Raw genomic sequence first — 19,312 nt, 5'->3', positions numbered from 1 at the left:
TGCATGTGAGCTCAGCTCAAGGCTGGTTTTTAATAATATTCTCTCTGCCTAATTCTGCTTCCTTCCTTTCTGTGCCAGATATGATTATCAATTACCCAGTTAAAACCCCAGGCATGCAAATCTGAGTTTCACCACCCACTGTGGCACCTCACACCAATTCCTTGATCCGGAAACTACCCATAAACTCAGCCTCAGGCTTCCAATCAGACCTGAGACGTCCAGCAGTTCCACACACTGCTTGATCCCACAATCACTTGCGATGCACATCATTCACTGGGTTCCTCTAGAGCTCCACACTCTCCTCCCTCCAGGCACAGGTGTCACAACAGGAATGCACACAAGCTGCAAATCCAAGGACACTGGTTGTTCACTTGAACTTTGCAGAACAAAGATGGAACCATCCAGACCTGCCCTGATCCCTTGGTCTTTCCTAAGGATTACTCAGTCTTAACCACGATACACACCTCTACACACATCCCCAGAGTGACATGTTGCAGGCATTCAGGGAAGAAAAAAAAAATTTTGTGCCCGTCGATGAAAAGAAAGGAAGGAAGACTCAATCAAAGGAGATGGGCAGTTCTGATGTGGTTGTTGATAGGTTGTTGATAGGGAGGCCATAAAACCATGGGAAAAGTACATGATGGATGGGAAGATATCTTTGAGTCCAGATCTGAAGATCTGAGAGACAAAGGAGAGGAACAGGAACCTCAGCTTTGAGAAAGAAAAGGTGAAATTGACCGGAGCAGAGTGAACCATGGGAAAACGGTCCGTGCCTAGGGTGGGGTTGTGACTACATGTCCAGAGGACAGACAACTAGAAGCCCATGGAGCACATAATTTTTCATGTTTATCCTAATGCAGAGAAAGACATATGACTCCACCAGCCTGCACTCTGCCATTTTTTGATTTTCATTCTGAAAGGACTGGCATTCCACACGACTTGTGCATCTTAGTTCCTCAAGTCCCTGCTGGAGGCAGTGAAAATACTGAGTCCTAACCACTGGACCACCAGAGAATTTGCTGGGATCCATTCAAAATTTGAATTAGAAGTAGGCGCTACCCACCGTGAACACACAGACACACACTCAACTGAACCAATCACTTCAGGGGTCTCTCAATCTCCCTCAGGCCCACCAGGGAGACATTTCTGAAACTGTCTTGAGTTGAGTGAAAGAACCAGGTATAACTGAATTCTGGAGAGGTCGCATGATGGGCTAGTCACTGGACAGTTTGTCCTTAGTGTGCATCCCACTTAAAAACACTGGGACCATCTTCTGTGTCCATAAACACAAAGGAAAGCTCTCTTTCAAGATCTAATCATACTGGTGGTGGTTTAGTTGCTCAGTGTCCAACTTTGCAACCCCATGGACTATATAGCCTGCCAGGCTCCTCTGTGCATGGAATTCTTCAGGCAAGAACACTGGAGTGGGTTGCCATTTCCTTCTCTAGAGGGTCTTTCTGTGCCTCCTGCATGGCAGGTGGAATCTTTACCACTGAGCAAACAAGGAATCCCTAGTCACATAGATAACAACCATGTAATTCCTCTTTGCCAGAAAAATCTAAATAAAATACTTAAAAAAAATACTGAGTTGCAAAAACATAGCTACTCCTCAGGAAAACACTGAAATGGAGTTAGGTTAGAAATATGCTGAACAGACATGTCTATTTATCTCATCATGAATAGACAGATTCTCATTTACAGAGACCAGACTTAGGCGAATGTCTGTTTAGTACCTCACAGATCACTGTTTTACATTATAAAAAAGGGAAGAAAAGAGACTGTTAAATGATCATCAACTTTCTTTACTGGGCTTTCCTGGTGGCTCAGATGGTAAAGAGTCTGTCTGCAATTCGGAGACCCCGGTTCTATGCCTGGGTCCATCCCCTGGAGGAGGGCATGGCAACCCACTCCAGTATTCTTGCCTGGGAAATCCCATGGATGGAGGAGCCTGGCAGACTACAGTCCAAGTTGTTGATAATACTTGGTAATACTTCTTACCAAGTACTCATCAAAAGTGTAAAATTATTACATTGTTACCAACAAACTTTTTCAACATGTAACATAAAGAGGAGAAAGCATATAAGGCCTGATCTAAACTTGAAATGAATGAAAAAAAAAACACTATAAACTTTTTTTAATTAAAAAATAGTCTGGTGTCACGGTCCTTTTATCCTAGTGGTCCAGTGGCTAAGATCCCACATGCTACAATGAAGACTCAGCATAGCCAAATATTTTAAAAGCTTTTAGAATATAGCATGAGAATATGAGTGGATTATAGGAAGCCAGCAAAGTATTTCAGAATAATTCTTTATAGAAAACAATTCAATGTAAAGCAAAAAGCAAAACTATCACCAGAAGGAATAAAAGCACCTTTAACATTCCTTCAGAGAGGCACCGCATGGTGACAGATGTCATTTCTGGCTCCACCAGTCTCCCTGTCCTCTACTCCACACCAGGAAACAGAAGGGGTGACCCACAGCTGTCTGAGTCCAGTCACTGTCCCCTGGGCTGAACAGGATGGCAAATGGAAGCTCTATTATGATACAAATAATTACAAGATGCACACATACAGACAGGACAGTTTCAATTCTCATCAGAATAATTTGAAAAGGTATTTTTTGGAGTCCAAAGCCACAAATCAAATACATCATAACTTAATCATGCATAAGCAAACAACTCAGCACTCATCTGGGTCCAGATCTCCACCCCCTCACTTCCACGTGTTTCTCTTTCATTTGGTTTCTCTCTCTGGTCCCCTCTGCTGTCCTGCCTCTCTGCACGTTGTCCCCCCTCATCCTTTCTGACTTGTTTTCCTTGTGTCCCTCTCTTTCAGTCCTCCAGGTTACCACCATTGAATCTGTGACACGCCCTTCATCCCCAATCTGCCCTGACTCTGGTGGCCAAACTACCTTTCCACCCTCTCTTCCTCTGCTCACTTTGTCCCCACTCCAGCCCTTCTCTCCCAGCATCAAGTCTGTCCCTAGGTCATGTCTTCCACCCTTTTATACCCTCACTATGCTGATCAGCCCTGCAGCAGGAAATGGCAACCCACTGCAGTATTCTCGCCTGGAGAATTCCATGGACAGAGGAGCCTAGTGGACGACAGTCCATGGGAATCACAAAAAGTCAGACATGACTAAGAGACTAACCTTCCCTTTTCATATTGATCAGGGGCTCCTCTCCTATTCTGTCTTTACTCCTTCATGTCCCAAGTGATCCCAACTTTCTTTCACTTTGTTTTTTACCATCTGCTACTTTCACTGTTTATTCTTTCATTCTTATCATCTTTTTGTGAAACACCCATCCTCCACACTGCCCTCTGATCTCACCCACTCTTCTGTTCTCCTCACGTTTCTATTTCTCTCAGTCACTCTGTCTCCTGATCCCTCTTGCCCACACATTCAGAGTAGGTGGGATGCAGTAAGATGTCTGCCTCCTGAGATAGCACTGATGAAATAAAAACTCAACAGTTTAAGGCAAGACAGGAAAATTAAATGCAAACTTTTCCTCTGCCCATTTTGGCCCCCTCCCTCCTCTCACATGAGCCCTCTGTTAACCAGACCTCGATGGAAGAACCTGTTCAACCATAAAGATCAATTTTTCTTCCTCTGGCACCAAGCCACTTCACTCCTTAAAGGACAACATTCTCAATATTCTAAAGGATCACAATGAAATGGAAGGAAGGGGGCAGGGCACAACCATTAAAAGAAGTGGGGGTGACGGGATGACACAGTCATTAAGAAAAAGGATATGACAAAAACTAGGCACAAGATGGTGGAAGAGTCTACTTCCAGTTGACCTTAAGCCCGTTACACTCTCACTCTAACACATCCCCTAAACGACACACGGACAGGCACAATGATAGTTCACAGGATAACCATAAAAGGCCAAAAGGCAGGCAGAGGCCCAATCCCCAGAAACCCTGCCCCTTAAATAGAATATTCCTCCCATCTACTTCTGCTTCCTTGAATACTCTTTGACTGTGTGGATCACAACAAACTATGAAAAATTCTTCAAGAGATGGGAATACCAGACCACCTGACATGCCTCCTGAGAAATCTGTATGTAGGTCAGGAAGCAACAGTTAGAACTGGACATGGAACAACAGTCTGGTTCCAAATAGGAAAAGGACTGTGTCAAGGCTGTATATTGTCACCCTGCTTATCTAAATTATATGCAGGGTACATCATTCAAAATGCCGGGCTGGAACACAAGCTGGAATCAAGATTGCCAGGAGAAATATCAGTAACCTCAGATATGCAAATGACACCACCCTTATGGCAGAAAGTAAAGAACCAAAGAGCCTCTTGATGAAAGTGGAAGATGAGAGTGAAAAGGCTGGCTTAAAACTCAACATTTAGAAAACTAAGATCGTGGCATTCTGTCTCATCACTTCATGGTAAATAGCTGGGGAAACAATGGAAACAGTGAGACACTATTTTTGGGACTCCAAAATTACTGAAGATGGTGATGGCAGCCATGAAATTAAAAGACACTTGCTCCTTGGAAGAAAAGCTATGACCAACCTAGACAACATATTAAAAAGCAGAGACATTACTTTGCCGACTAAGGTCCATCTAGTCAAGGCTATAGTTGCTCCAGTAGTCATGTATGGATATGAGAATTGGACTATAGAGAAAGCTGAGTGCTGAAGATTTGATGCTTTTGAACTGTGATGTTGGAGATGACTCTTGAGAGTCCCTTGGACTGCAAGGAGATCCAACCAGTCCATCCTAAAGAAAATCAGTCCTGGGTGTTCATTGGAAGGACTGATGCTGAAGCTGAAACTCCAATACTTTGGCCACCTGATGCAAAGAAGTGACTCATTGGAAAAGACCCTGATGCTGGGAAAGATTGAAGGCAGGAGGAGAAGGGGACAACAGAGGATGAGATGGTTGGATGGCATCTCTGACTCAATGGACATGAGTTTGAATAAGCTCCGGGAGTTGGTGATGGACTGGGAAGCCTGGCATGCTGCAGTCCATGGGGTCGCAGACAGTTGGACATGACTGAGAGAATGAACTGAACTAAGAGCATTACAGTAAGTGTATCTGAGCAGGTCTTTGAAAAGGAGTACCCAGGCAAAAGAGCTTAGATAAATTCAAGAGATATACCAAAAACCCAATGACGATCCATCAGAGTTTCTAGAACGAGTTGATGATACTTATAGGCACTGCTCTGATGCAAACCCTGAGGCCTCTGAAAATAATGAGAATGGTAAACCTTTATTGGACAAAGCTCCCCAGACATAAGAAAATCATAAACGTTAGATGGTCCACTTGGAATGACCCCTTCTCAACTGACAGATGTTGCTTTAAAAGTGTTCAACAACAGGGAACAACAAAAGAAGCAAGAAGATGCAAGACTGAAAGCCACATTACCTGGTGGCAGCAGTGGATTCCCAGAGCATGAGTAACCTGAGGAGAGGTGAGCCACCGTGGGGGAGGGAACAAAGCGCTTAGTGTAAGGAGGGCACTGGAAAACAGACTGTCCTTGGCTAAGGAGTAAGAAGGAAAGCAGTAACAGACAGGAGCCTGTCACTGCAGTAGAAAGAGATGAACACTCTGATGATGCCCCGGGAGCCCCGGGTACCTGTGACAGTGGGGACAAGCTGACTGACCTTCTGATAGCTACAGTGCGGCACACTCTGGTAGACAGCAAGATGGCGCAGAGAACGACCCAGTCCATCCCGGTCACAGGAGTTTCTGGAGAAGTGCAAAGCTGTTCTTTCTTACAACCTCTGCAATGCCGATTAGGGGACCTCAACCTGAAACACAGTTTCTTATATATGCCAACATGTCCAATCCCTCTTCTGTAAATTAAATGCACAAATGATTTTTTTCACCAGAACAGCTTGACCTCTGCATCCTGTCAGGGCACCCGGTAAGCAGGCAGATGACATTTGTGGACACTCTGGAGAAGGAGACTGATTCCCCCTCCCCAAGTATACAGAAAGGTAAGGCAGGAAGTGTGGACTGACAGCACCCCAGGGAAGGCCGACAAACACATGGCCAATACAAATCCTGTTATTTGGGACACTGGAGGGATTCCCTGGTGGGTCAGTGGTTACAAGTTGGCACAAGTGGCCCGGGTTCAATTCCTGGTGAGAGAACTTAGGATCCTGCAAACTGTGCGGGATAGCCAAAAAAAAAAAAAAAAAAAAAAGAGGACACTGGGACACCTACTTTAAAACAATACCTTCTGAGGCAAGAGACCCCAAAGATAATTCAGACAATTCTTGAAAAGTTGGCTTAACTGGGACTAATTAAACCTTGTAGATTCCTATATCAAACTCCTATCCTCCCAAAGAGGCGAACTCAGCAGTGTATGAATCATTGTCCAAGACGTGAGGGCCATTTGTGAGACAGCCCAAGATTGGCAGCCTGTAGTAAGTAATCCATATATGTTGTGCTCACAGCTACTGTGGGACAATACTGCTGGTGCTCAGTTCTGGACTTGAAGCATAATTTTCCCTGCATTCCTACTGCAGAAGGACCACTGCAGCTGTCTGCTTTCTGGTTGCAGGACCCAGAAACACAGGGAGTCCAGCAGTACTGCTGGACAGCGTTGCCTCAGGGACTGAAGATTTCCCCTACCTTGTTTGGGGAAATGTTGGCTGGGGCTTTTACTCCAATGTGTGTGGGTGACTTGCTCACAACAAGCAAAGTGTCTAAAAAATGCCATAAGAACCCTGAACTCGGTCGATTGTGGATGGAACAGCTCCCAGAAGAAGGCTCAAGTATGTAAGTAACAAGTCACGTACCTGGGTTTCATCCTCTGCCTGACAGAAAATAGGCAACTGCTGGCTTGGGAACACCCAAGAAACAGAGCTGAGGGGCTTCTGGGAAGGCAGGATTCTGTCGAATTAGAATCTCAAATTCAGCCTTTAAAAGAACATATCTTGAGCTCTTACTTCGACAAAAGACCACCAAACAGCCTGGGAAATGATAAAAATGAGGTTAGTCTCAGCTCCAGCTTTGGAACTAGCAGACTTAAACCTTTCACACTGTAGGTCCATGAGAGACAAGGCATGAGTCTCACGTATTAATTCAAGCTCCAGGGAACATCCCTCGGCCCACTACTTACTTCTCAACTAAAACAGAGTGTTCAGGGTGGCCCCCTAGCCTTTGAGCTGTGGCAAGTCCTTGTGCCAGACTTCAGGAAACCGAGCAGTTCACCCTGGGGCAACCCACCACTCTGTACATCTCTCACCATGTCCTTTCTTCTGGCTTCCCTGGTAGCTCAGTTGGTACAGAATTTGCCTGCAGTGCAAGAGACCCCAGTTCAATTCCTGGGTCGGAAAGGTCCCCTGGATAAGGGAAAGGCTAGCCACTCTAGTATTCTGGCCTGGAGAATTCCATGGACTGTATCGTCTATGCAGTTTCAAAGAGTCGGACACGACTGAGCGACTTTCACTTCATTTCATGTCCTTTCTTCACTGGAACAAAAAGGGGGCTATTGGCTGACTTCTGGGAGAATGGGAAAGTACTAAGCCATTCTCTCAGGCAATTCCACTCTAAAACTTCACCGCTCTGGCCCTGAATCCAGCGTCCCTGCTCCCGATGGTTGCTGAACAACCCCCTGAGCATGACTGCCTCGAGCAGACTGGGCTCAACATACAACCCTTGGCTGAGCCAGAGGTGGACCTGTTCATGGATGGAAGCAGCTTCATGGACCAAGGCAGGGGACGTATTCAGTATGTAGTGAACCACCCCCCCCCCACTTTTTTTTTTTGCCACACAGCCTACAAGATCTTAGTTCCCCAACCAGGGATCAAATCCACATTCCCTGCAGTGGAAGTGCAGAGTCTTAACCACTGGACCGCCAGGGAAGTCCTGTGGTGCTAACCCTTGAAAAGGTGGTAGAAGCAAAAGCCCTGCCCCTAGGGAGCTCAGCTCAGGAGGCAGAAGTCACTGCTCTGACAAGAGCCCTACTGCTCCCTGAAGGCATGTGAGTGATACGTACAGAGGCTCGTGCTCTGCTTTCTCTGCAGTGCCTGCTCACAGGACCATCTGCAGAGAAGGAGGCTCCTCGCTTCAGACAGTAAAGACAGAAAACATGCTTTGAGATCCTGTCACGATGAGAAGCCTTCCACAAGCCCTTACTGGTGGCTGGAGTGCACTGTCCAGGCCACTAGAAGGGTGAAAGTCATATAATCCAAAGCAACCAGTTAGCTGACCAAGCTGCAAAGGCAGGCAGCAAAGGCAGGCGATTCTCAAGCCATGAGAGGGTCACTACAGATCAACTTGTCAAAATACCAGGTGGTGTATCCAGAAAAGGAGTGGGGATTCACTCTGGACCACACCACACACGGGGGAGATGTGTGCATGTGGAACTGTCCTGACTCCTGAGGCCCTCTTGCACATCGTGCCACACCACACGGTAACAGCACCCACACCAGGAGAGATGCCACAACGGATTCACAAGTTCCTAATGGAGCCTAAGCTGTGGAAGACTATCCAGCAAGCCCCTCAAACTTGCATGATTCATGCTAAAAAATAAAGACTGCTGTCAGACCTCCCCAGATAGGGACCCAACACAGGAACCTGGGTCGCCCAGGACTGGCAAGTAGACTAAAGTAAATCAAGTTGGTAAGGATAGAGAAAAGAGACAGAGAAGGTGATTAAATCGTTAATCCCACTAAGGGATTGTAAGTAAAGAGAAAAGTATGGGAGACTCTGTAAGTTAAAGGATCACTCAAGAAAGCAGGTTTGCTCAGCAACAAAACCATGTGACAAAGGCACAGGACCTGCCCCCAAACAATAAAACAGCAGTGGCATGAGCCCCACCTCCTGCCCAGTGGGCTAAGTTAATGACCCCCTAGGACATGCTTCTTTGTGTGCACTAAAAAAAATATAAGGAAAAGGTGACATTATGCTGAAACCTGAGATGATTTACCAAATTTTTGTGCATTTCCATTGAGCCATGAGAGTCCAAGCTTGACCATGTAAGGACAAGAAAATTCCCCTGCCCGTTGAGGAGGAGGAGCTGACAATGGAAGCTGACTTCTAATCAAGAAGTTTGAACTTAACTTTGCTAGCGGGTGAGATGAGTGCAATTGTGTGGTAGTTTGAACATTTTTAAGCATTGCCTTTCTTTGGGATTGGAATGAAAATTCACATTTTCCAGTCTTGTGGCCACTGCTGGGTTTTCCAAATTTACTTGAGTGCAGCACTTTCACAGCATCATCTTTGAGGATTTGAAATAGCTCAGCTGGAATTCCATCACCGCCACTGGCTTTGTTCACAGTAATGCTTCCTAAAGCCCACTTTACTTCACATTCCAAGATGTCTGCCTCTAGGTGAGTGATCACACCACTATGGTTACCTGGCTCATTAAGATCCTTTTTGTATAGTTCTTCTGTGTATTCTTGCCACCTTTTCTTAATCTTTTCTGCTTCTGTTAGGTCCATGCCATTTCTGTCCTCTGTCCCTCTAATTTTCTTGAAGAGATGTCTAGTCTTTCCCATTCTATTGCTTTCCTCTCTTTCTTTGCATTGTTCACTTAAGAAGGCTTTCTTATTTCTCCTGGCCATTCTTTGGAACATTTCACTCAAATGGCTTTATCTTTCCTTTTCTCTTTTGCCTTTCACGTCTGTTCTTTTCTCAGCTATTTGTAAGGCCTCCTCAGACAACCATTTTGCCTTTTTACATTTCTTTTTCCTTGTGATGGTCTTGATCACTGCCTCCTGTACAATGTCATGAACCTCTGTCCATAGTTCTTCAGGCATTCTGACTATCAGATCTAATCCCTTGAATCTATTTGTCACTTCCACTGTGTAACCATAAGAGATTTGATTTAGGTCATACCTGAATGATGTCTAGTGGTTTTCCCTACTTTCTTCAATTTCAGTCTGAATTTGGCAGTAAGGAGTTCATGATCTGAGTTACAGTCAGCTCCTGGTCTTGTTTTTGCTGACTGTATAGAGCTTCCCCATGTTCAGCTGCAAGGAACATAATCAATCTGATTTCAGTATTGAGCATCTGGTGATGTCCTTGTGTAGAGTCGTCTTGTGCTGTCGGAAGAGGGTGTGTCAACTAAAAAAGATGTACAACTTGAGAGTTGCAAGTTAAGTTTTATTTGGGGAAGATGAGGACTGCAGCCAGGGAGGCAGCATCTCAGATAGCTCTGACAGGTGTCCAGAGATCTTTGACTATTAAGACCCAGTCCAGTAATAGCACATTGAGCGACGTATCAGCAAAAACCTTCTTCAGAACTGGGAATGAGCCTTCCCAGCAATGCGGGACCAAATGGTCATGAAATGCCCCCCAAAGTAGGGTCATATTTGCTAAACGATCTTATCAGTAGAATAGTCTGACCACTCTGAGAGACTGCTCCAAAGCAGCAGTGGGGGAAGTTCAATATATAAGGTGTTGGTGAAGTGGAAGTTCAATACCATGAAGCACTCATTTCACAAAAGGTTTTTTGTTAGTCATGAGGATCTGATGTCACCATGAAGGGATTTAGTGCGTCTTTAGATAGGAGGAGATGCAAGGATTGAGACCATAAAGTCTGTTCCTAAAAACATCCAACTATCTACACACCAGTCCTACCAGAGTTCCTGGAGCAGAGTGCCTCGCTCCACTCTAAAGTCCCTCCAGGGCTGTTGAAAGTCAACAGCTTTAGCAGAATGGGGTTCCATCTCCGTGGAGGCAGAGGGTAAATGACTTTGCCGTTCACTCGTTGGCAATACCCTTGTTAAGTGCCAATTTGCAGTTGACACGGCCCTCTTGTGGCCATACATCCGATCATGTTTTGGGGGGCATTTCATGAACATTTTCTCTCACGGTGCTGGGAAGGCTTGTTCCCAGTTCTGAAGAAGGCTTTGCTGACAGGTCACTCAATGTGCTATTACTGGACTAAGTCTCCACAGTCAAAGATCTCTGCAGACGTGTCTTCTATTTATGGTCCAGGAAAGTATTCTTCTTGTTGCATCTTCCCATATTTCAGTTCAATTCAGTCACTCAGTCCTGTCTGACTTTGTGACCCCATGGACTGCAGGACGCTAGGCCTCCCTGTCCATCCTCAACTCCCAGAGCTTCCTCAAACTCATGTCTATCGTGTCAGTGATGCGATCGAGCCATCTCATCCTCTGTCGTCCCCTTCCCCTCCCGCCTTCATTCTTTCCCAGCATCAGGGCCTTTTCCAATGAGTCAGTTCTTCACATCAGGTGGCAAAAATATCAGAATTTCAGCTTTAGCATCAGTCCTTCCAATAAATATTCAGGACTGATTTCTTTTAGTATTGACTGATTTGATCTCCTTGCAGCTCAAGGGACTCTCAAGAGTCTTGTCCAACATGACAGTTCAAAAGCATCAATTCTTCAGCACTCAGCTTTCTTTATAGTCCAACTCTCACATCCATACATGACTACTGGAAAAACCATAGCTTTGACTACATGGACCTTTTTTAATAAAGTAACGTCTCGGCTTTCTAATATGCTGTATAGGTTGGTCACAGCTTTTCTTCCAAGGAGCAGGTGTCTTTTAACTTCATGGCTGCTGTCACCATCTGCAGTGATTTTGGAGCCCTCTACCCTCAAAACAAAAGTCTCTCACTGTTTCCGTTGTTTCCCCAACTATTTGCCATGAAGTGATGGGCCCAGATGCCATGATCTTCGTTTTCTGAATGTTGAGCTTTAAGCCAGCCGTTACACTCTCCTCTTTCACTTTGATCAAGAGTCTCTTCAGTTCTTCTTCACTTTCTGCCATAAGAGTGGTGTCATCTGCATATATGAGATTATTGATATTTTGCCCAGCAATCTTGAGTCCAGCTTGTGCTTCCTCCAGCCCTGCATTTTGCATGATGTACTCTGCATATCAGTTAAATAAGCAGGGTGACAATACACAGCCTTGACGTACTCCTTTCCCAATTTGGAACCAGTCTGTTGTTCCATGTCCAGTTCTAACTGTTGCTTTTTGACCTGCATACAGATTTCTCAGGAGGCAGGTCAGGTGATCTGGTATTCCCATTTTTAAAGAATTTTCCTCAGTCTGTTGTGATCCACACAATCAAAGGCTTTGGCATAGTCAATAAAGCAGAAGTAGATGTCTTTCTGGAACGCTTGCTTTTTTGATGATCTAGCAGATGTTGGCATTTTGATCTCTGGTTCCTCTGCCTTTTCTAAATCCAGCTTGAACATCTGGAATGGGAAGTTACTCCTATATCTAGAATAACATTATTACAATCACTGATCACATATCAAGCTATATAATTGATCAACTGCTTCAAGTCCAGTGATTATTGAGCCAATCTTTGCATGAAATGTTCCCTTGGTACCTCTAATTTTCTTGAAGAGATCTCTAGTCTTTCCCCTTCTATTGTTTTCCTCTATTTCTTTGCACTGATCACTGAAGTAGACTTTCTTATCTCTCCTTGCTATTCTTTGGAACTCTGCATTCAAATGGGTATATCTTTCCTTTTCTCCTTTGCTTTTTGCTTCTCTTCTTTTCACAGCTATTTCTAAGGCCTCCTAAGACAGCCATTTTGCTTTTTTGCATTTCTTTTTCTTGGGGATGGTCTTGATTCCTGTCTCCTGTACAATGTCATGAACCCCCGCCCATAGTTCATCAGGCACTCTATCTGTCAGACCTAGTCCCTTAAATTTATTTCTCACTTCTACTGTATAGTCATAAGGGATTTGATTTAGGCCATACCTGAATGGTCTAGTGGTTTTCCCTACTTTCTTCAATTTCAGTCTGAATTTGGCAATAACAAGTTCATGATCTGATCCATAGTCCGCTCCCGGTCTTGTTTTTGCTGACTGTATAGAGCTTCTCCATCGTTGGCTGCAAAGGATATAATCAATCTGATTTTGGTGTTAACCATCTGGTGATGTCCACGTGTAGAGTCTTCTCTTGTGTTGTTGGAAGAGGGTGTTTGCTATGACCAGTGCTTTCTCTTGGCAGAACTCTGTTAGTCTTTGCCCTGCTTCATTCTGTACTCCAAGGTCAAATTTGCCTGTTACTCCCAAGTGTTTCTTGACTTCCTACTTTTGCATTCCAGAAGCGTTCGAATAGAGAGAAAAGAGAAATGTTTCCATTTGTGTTTAAAATATAATTTTCCCAAATTGCTGTCATAATTAGTTTCAGGGGAAGGTATTTTTTCCTTACACCTGGAAAACACTTATTCTAACCAGCAATTTTTCAGATACAAACCATAAAAGTTATAAGCATATTCATCAGTCCTTCTGTTAAGCTTTGTGAAGTCATTAGGTTTTCCATTAGAATCCTTACCCAGTTCAGAAAGTGGTATTTATCCGAAAGTCCTTTCTGTACATCTTCTTGAAGAGCAAGTATTCTTGCGAAACTTAATTAGTGCTATGACGGTATGTTGTGATAGTAATTAGAATTATGCCTGATAACATTTTACCCAAACATATCAGAATTTTAGGAGCACCGTATAGTTTCTACGATATCTATATTAGTAACATTTTCCATACACTATAACCCGAGGCTTATTCCTCACTTGACAATACTTCCCATGTCATTCTGTACAGAACATGAGCTGACTGGTGTAACATCTCTCTTTGGGGGTGTTTCAGGGCCCTCTGAAGCATCCCAAAGTTAGCTAGAAATCAAGTTCTTCATTACAATGACTTAGGAAGTTTTGTCAACAAATATCAAAAAGGTTTAGCACTCTCAGTCAGATAGGATTATAGGTCATTGTGAAACAATAGCTTTTCATATAGCTAAAGTAACAGTAAAATATTTCAGAACAGATCATTTAAGAGATAAAGAAATTTAGATCTGTTATCAAAGGCAGTTCACCATCTGAAGAAAAGGTGTCATCTTAACAGACAGAAAAGCTAAATTCAAGTTTTGCAACAGACAGAAAAGCAAAATTCAAAGCTAAATAAATTTTACTTTATTTAAAAGGCAAACAATTAAATTTATTTTACACTTATTTTAAACCATGTACAAAACTCACTTCTCATGGTTCACTTTTCACAAACCTTATCACTTTCTGTACCCATTACTTTGTTCTTCCATCCCAAAAAGCCACCTGTAAGTCAGGCTTACTTCCTTTTCCCTTCACAAAATGCAATTCCATTCCTCATACCTTCTTTACTGAAAACACACTTCCTACTTTCCTTCAGCAACCAAGAATTGACTGTTTTGTTTTTGGTTTTTTTTTTTTTTTGGCAAGTTGGTCCATTTTTAATAGTCAAAAGAAGTTGTTTTTGGCCTCCCAAAGTACGTGTCCCTTTTTATTGAGGTGAACATATTTACAAATTTTAAGTAAACAGTTGCTGTGACTGGGTAAAGTTGCCCCAGGTCCATCCTCCAGGAACTGCTATCATTATCGGCAATGCCATCCAGTCTTCAAGGGGGATATCAGCCTGGATCTGCTCTGTAATTATTGCAGAGCTCTGATTTGCTTTATCGATGTCAACAGTTCCCCTCTCTCGTGAATATTTACTAGATCAGTGTATCCACCTATGCACTGTTTACCAATGAAGACCCGAGATACCGTTCTGGCTCCTGTGAGCTGTTGCAAGTAATCTTGTATCTCATTGGTGTCGCCATTGGCTGTGATATTAACAAATTCCAGAAGCCCTTGTTTGAAGGGCAGTTATCTGAGGAGCTTCTGAGTCCTTCTGCAGTAGGGGCAGGTTGGGTTGATGAACACGACCACCTTCCCAGACTGGATGTTGCTGTTCACGAATGCTGGAGCCATGCTGCCTCTCCTGGGAGGACACCTTAACTGCCAAGAACTGACTTTTATATTAGCATTTTATAGATTGGTGAGCATAAATACCAGTGATAATTTCTAAAACCTTTGCTTTCTTAGAACATTTTAGGATGGCACCAAACAAAATGAGGGCAAAATGAGGACTGTACCCAGGGGGCAGCATCTCAGACAGCTCTGAGAGACTGCTTCAAACGGCAGTGGGGAAGGGCAATATACAAGGTTTTGGTGAATGGGAAGTTCAATACCACGAAGCACTTATTTTACAAAAGGATTTTTGTAAGTCATGAGGATATGATGTCACCATAAAGGGATTTAGTGCTTCTCTAGATAGGAGGAGATGCAATGATAGAGACCATAAAATCTGTTCCTAAAAACATTAAAAAAAAAAATCCAATTGTCTAAAGACCCATCCCACCAGATTCCCTGCATCATGGAGTGCCTCACTCCACAGCTGTTGAAGGACAACAGCTATAGGAGCATGGGGTTCACTCTCCATAGAGGCAGACGGCAAACGCCTTTGTTGTTCAGTCACTGGCAGTGCTCTTGGTCAATGCCACTTCGTAGTTGACAGGCGTTTGCTATGACCAGTGCATTCTCTTAACAAAATCGTTAGCTTTGCCCTGCTTCATTCTGTACTCCAAGGCCAAACTTGCCTATTACTCCAGGTATCTCTTGATTTCCTACTTTTGCATCCAGTCCCCTATGATGAAAAGGACATCTATTTTTTTGGTATTAGTTCTATGAAATCTGTAAGTCTTCATAGAACTGTTCAACTTCAGTTTCTTTGGCATTAGTGGCTGAGGCATAGACTTGGATTACTGTGATATTGAATGGTTTGCCTTGGAAATGAACAGAGATCATTCTGTAGATTTTGAGATTGCATCCAGGTACTGCATTTTGGACTCTTTTGTTGACTATGATGGCTATTCCATTTCTTCTAAGGGATTCTTGCCCACAGTAGTAAATATAATGGTCATCGGAATTAAATTCATCCATGCTGGTCCATCTTAGGTCACTGATTCCTAGAAAGTTGATGTTCACCCTTGCCATCTCCTGTTTGACCACTTCCAATTTACCTTGATTCGTGGACATAACATTCCAGGTTCCCACACAATCCTGTTCTTTACAGCTTCAGACTTTACTTTCACCTCCAGAGACATCCCTAACTGGGCGTTGTTTCTGCTTTGGCCCAGCCTCTTCACACATTGTGGAGCTATTTCTCTGCTTTCCTCCAGCAGCACACTGGGCACCTACCATCCTGGGGAGTTCATCATTCGGTGTCGTATCTTTTTGCCTTTTCATAGTGTTGATGCCAGCAGAGTAATGCTCAAAATTCTCCAGGCTAGGCTTCAACAGTACATGAACCAGGAACTTCCAGACATTCAAGCTGGATTTAGAAAAGGCAGAGGAACCAGAGATCACATTTCTAAAATTCACAGAACAAGAGAATGTCAGAAAAACATCTACTTCTGTGTCACTCACTATGCTACAGCCTTTCACTGTGTGGATCACAACAAATTTTGGAAAATTCTTAAAGAGATGGGAATACCAGACCACCTTACCTGCTTCCTGAGAAACCTGCATGCAGGTCAAGAAGCAACAGTTAGAACCAAACATGGAACAATGGACTGGTTCCAAATTGGGAATGGAGTACAAAGAAGTATGTCAAGGCTGTATATTGTCACTCTGCTTATTTAACTTAGCTTCGGAGCACATCATGCAAAATGCCAGGCTGGATGAAGCACCAGCTGGAATCAAGATTGCTGGGAGAAATATCAATAACCTCAGATATGCAGATGACAGCACCCTTATGGCAGAAAGTGAAGAGGAATTGAAGTGAAAGAGGAGAGTGAAAAAGCTGGCTTAAAATACAACATTCAAAAAACTAAGATCATAGCATCCAGTCCCATCACTTCATGGCAAATAGATGGGGAAACAATGGGAACAGTGAGAGACTTTATTTTCTTGGCTCCAAAATCACTGCAGAAGGTGACTGCAGCCATGAAATTAAAAGACACTTGCTCCTTGGAAGAAAAAGTATGACCAACCTAGACAGCATATTAAAAAGCAGAGACATTACTTTGCCCACAAAGGTCCATCCAGTCAAAGCTATGGTTTTTCCAGTAGTCATGTATAGATGTGAGAGTTGGGCCATAAAAGAAGGCTGGGTGTTGAAGAATTGATGCTTTTCAGTGATGGTGTTGGAGAAGACTCTTGAGAGTCCCTAGGATGGCAAGGAGATCAAACCAGTTAATCCTAAAGCAGATCAACCTGGAATATTCATTGGAAGGACTGAAGCTGAAGCTTCAATATTTTGGCCACCTGATGCAAAGAAGTGACTCATTAGAAAAGACCCTGATGCTGGGAAAGATTGAAGGCAGGAGGAGGAGTGGGCAGAGGATGAGATGGTTGGATGGCGTCACTGACTCAATGGACATGAGTTTGAGCAAGCTCCGGGAGATGGTGAAGGACAGGGGAGCCTGGTGTGCTGCAGTCCATGGGGTTGCAAAGAGTTGGACACAACTTGAGCTGCTGAACAACTCAAGAGGAAGCAGAAGAGAGAGATAAGGACGCTCTCCCCCTCCCCACTTCTCCTTTTATTATAAAACTGTAGACCACTAATTACTCTGGGCAGCACCCTCTCCCCCTCTGCTTGTAAGCCTCACAAGTGTCCTATCTTTTCGTTTTTTTCCGTCAGCACAGGCTGCCATAGAAATATGGTATAAATGTCTGGAGATACAGAAAGGATCTTGTTGCTAATGAAGGAGACAGGGTAGATGGTATATGAGAAGGAAGAAATTTTACTGTCTGAGTGCTGCTCACAGGATCTGAAAATCGACATTCTTAATTTGAGGATTTTTCTCCTATGTTCTAAGTCTAACACTTAAAACTCAAGTCTATAAATTTAGGTTATTCTACTTGTTATTTATGTATTTTTTAAAAATAAATACTTATTTATTATGTATTTGGCTGCAATGACTCTTAGCTGTGGCAAGTGGGATTTAGTTTCCCATTCAGGAATGGAACCTGGGCCCACTGTGTTGGAAGCATCGAGTCTTAGTTACTGGACCACCAGAGAAGTCCTCAAATATCTCTTAGCTGGTAAGTTTTGCATTGCAATGCCTGTTTTATGACTAAGTTTTAAAGTGAAACTGTGAGATCTCGATTGGGATATATGTATTGCTCAGGTTAATTTGTAGGTGAGTTCTATTTAACTGTCTTTTTTAAAAGTGCTTACAAATCAAACATTTCTAAATATAACAGACTAAGCTAAACGGATTTTGGATTCATATGACCCAAGAAACATTTAGTATGAAATTAACATGTGGCATTAAAGTTTGTTGTTTGCTTGTTATTTAATAGAGACATGTCATTTAGACACATCACTATTAAGCACAATGTTTTTATGGTACCCAGGTTTACTCAAAGTCCGTAAGTATATTTGTTGTAAAGTTTGTCAGCAAGAAAATTAACTCATGGGCTGTCTTGGAGGCTCAGCAGTATAGAATCCCCTTACCAACGCAGAAGACGTGGGTTTGATCCCTGACCTGGGAAGATCCCGCATGCTGTGGAGCAACTAAGCCCATGCAACCCAACTACCGAGCCTGTGCTCTAAAGCCTGGAAGCCACAACTACTGAAGCCCACGCCCCCTAGAGTCCTTGTTCTGCCAAAGAGAAGCCGCTGCAGTGAGAAGCCAGTGCACCTCAGCAAACAGTAGCCCCTGCTTGCTTCAAATAGAGTCCAAGCAGCAGTGCAGACCCAGCACAGCCAAAATTAAATAAATAAATATTTTTGAAATGTGTTTTTCACTTGTGGTGTACTTTGTACAATTTTTAGTGATCAAGACACTCACTTTCCTGGACAAATTTTACAAGCGTATGTTATCAATCAACCAGACTCATTTTACAAACAAATTAATCTTAACTTGGCTACATTTCAGACAAATGAGGGTGATTTAAGAAGAAAGGAATTATGTTTTAATAGATATTAAATTTTAGTTTGGCTGAGATCAGTATCTACTGTCTAAAACTCACCTTTTAAATAGCACTTTTGTCATATTATTGTAAGGTTTAATTGAGTTGTTAGGAAGACATTTTAGGCTTGGATCTGAAGCTCCAGCAGTGTAAGCTATCTTTGTATGCAGATCAGATGCCCATAATCTATAATCAGGGCATTATATGTCCTAGAAAAAAAAATAAGACATCATTTAAAGGACTGTGTCCAACCTAGATAAATGCCTCTTATGAGGTATTCTCAACATTCTGCACAAGGATACTGAAGGGAATCAGCTTCCAGGATTTACCCTCTTCCCCTGACCCTTAATTTCCAATTTCCAATTTTCCAGTTTCAATTTGCAGCCAGACCAGTTCCTGAAAGCTCTCTGTCAATGCCACTGGACACACACTCTGTATTATTCCTTTGGGACAGTTTCTCAGCCATTCACACCTGGCTGAGAGACTACTCCGAAGGGATAACATCTAAAGCTGTAAGCACAAGTCCCGATTAAACTGCACAGTGAAGTGCGACACAGGAACGTAACGTGGATAGCTAACTACTGCTCGAGGGAGGGGAATGGCAAGGACTGTCTCAGCTGCTGCTCCAGCCAAGGCCACTGGC

The 19,312-nt window shown here is 43.3% G+C and overlaps 1 protein-coding gene and 1 pseudogene across 1 annotated transcript in view; one reads left to right on the top strand and one right to left on the bottom strand.

The window, feature by feature from the left end:
- LOC138419221 (zinc finger protein 665-like) overlaps nucleotides 1–19,312 on the top strand; it is a 117,523-nt gene that overhangs the window by 83,770 nt on the left and 14,441 nt on the right. The window lies entirely within an intron of this gene.
- Nucleotides 14,359–14,679, bottom strand: LOC138419225 (glutaredoxin-1 pseudogene; annotated as a pseudogene).

The sequence above is a fragment of the Ovis canadensis genome, chromosome 14 (assembly GCF_042477335.2).
Source record: "Ovis canadensis isolate MfBH-ARS-UI-01 breed Bighorn chromosome 14, ARS-UI_OviCan_v2, whole genome shotgun sequence".
Taxonomy (NCBI): Eukaryota; Metazoa; Chordata; class Mammalia; order Artiodactyla; family Bovidae; genus Ovis; species Ovis canadensis.
This window is presented reverse-complemented; position numbering and strand designations above follow the sequence as displayed.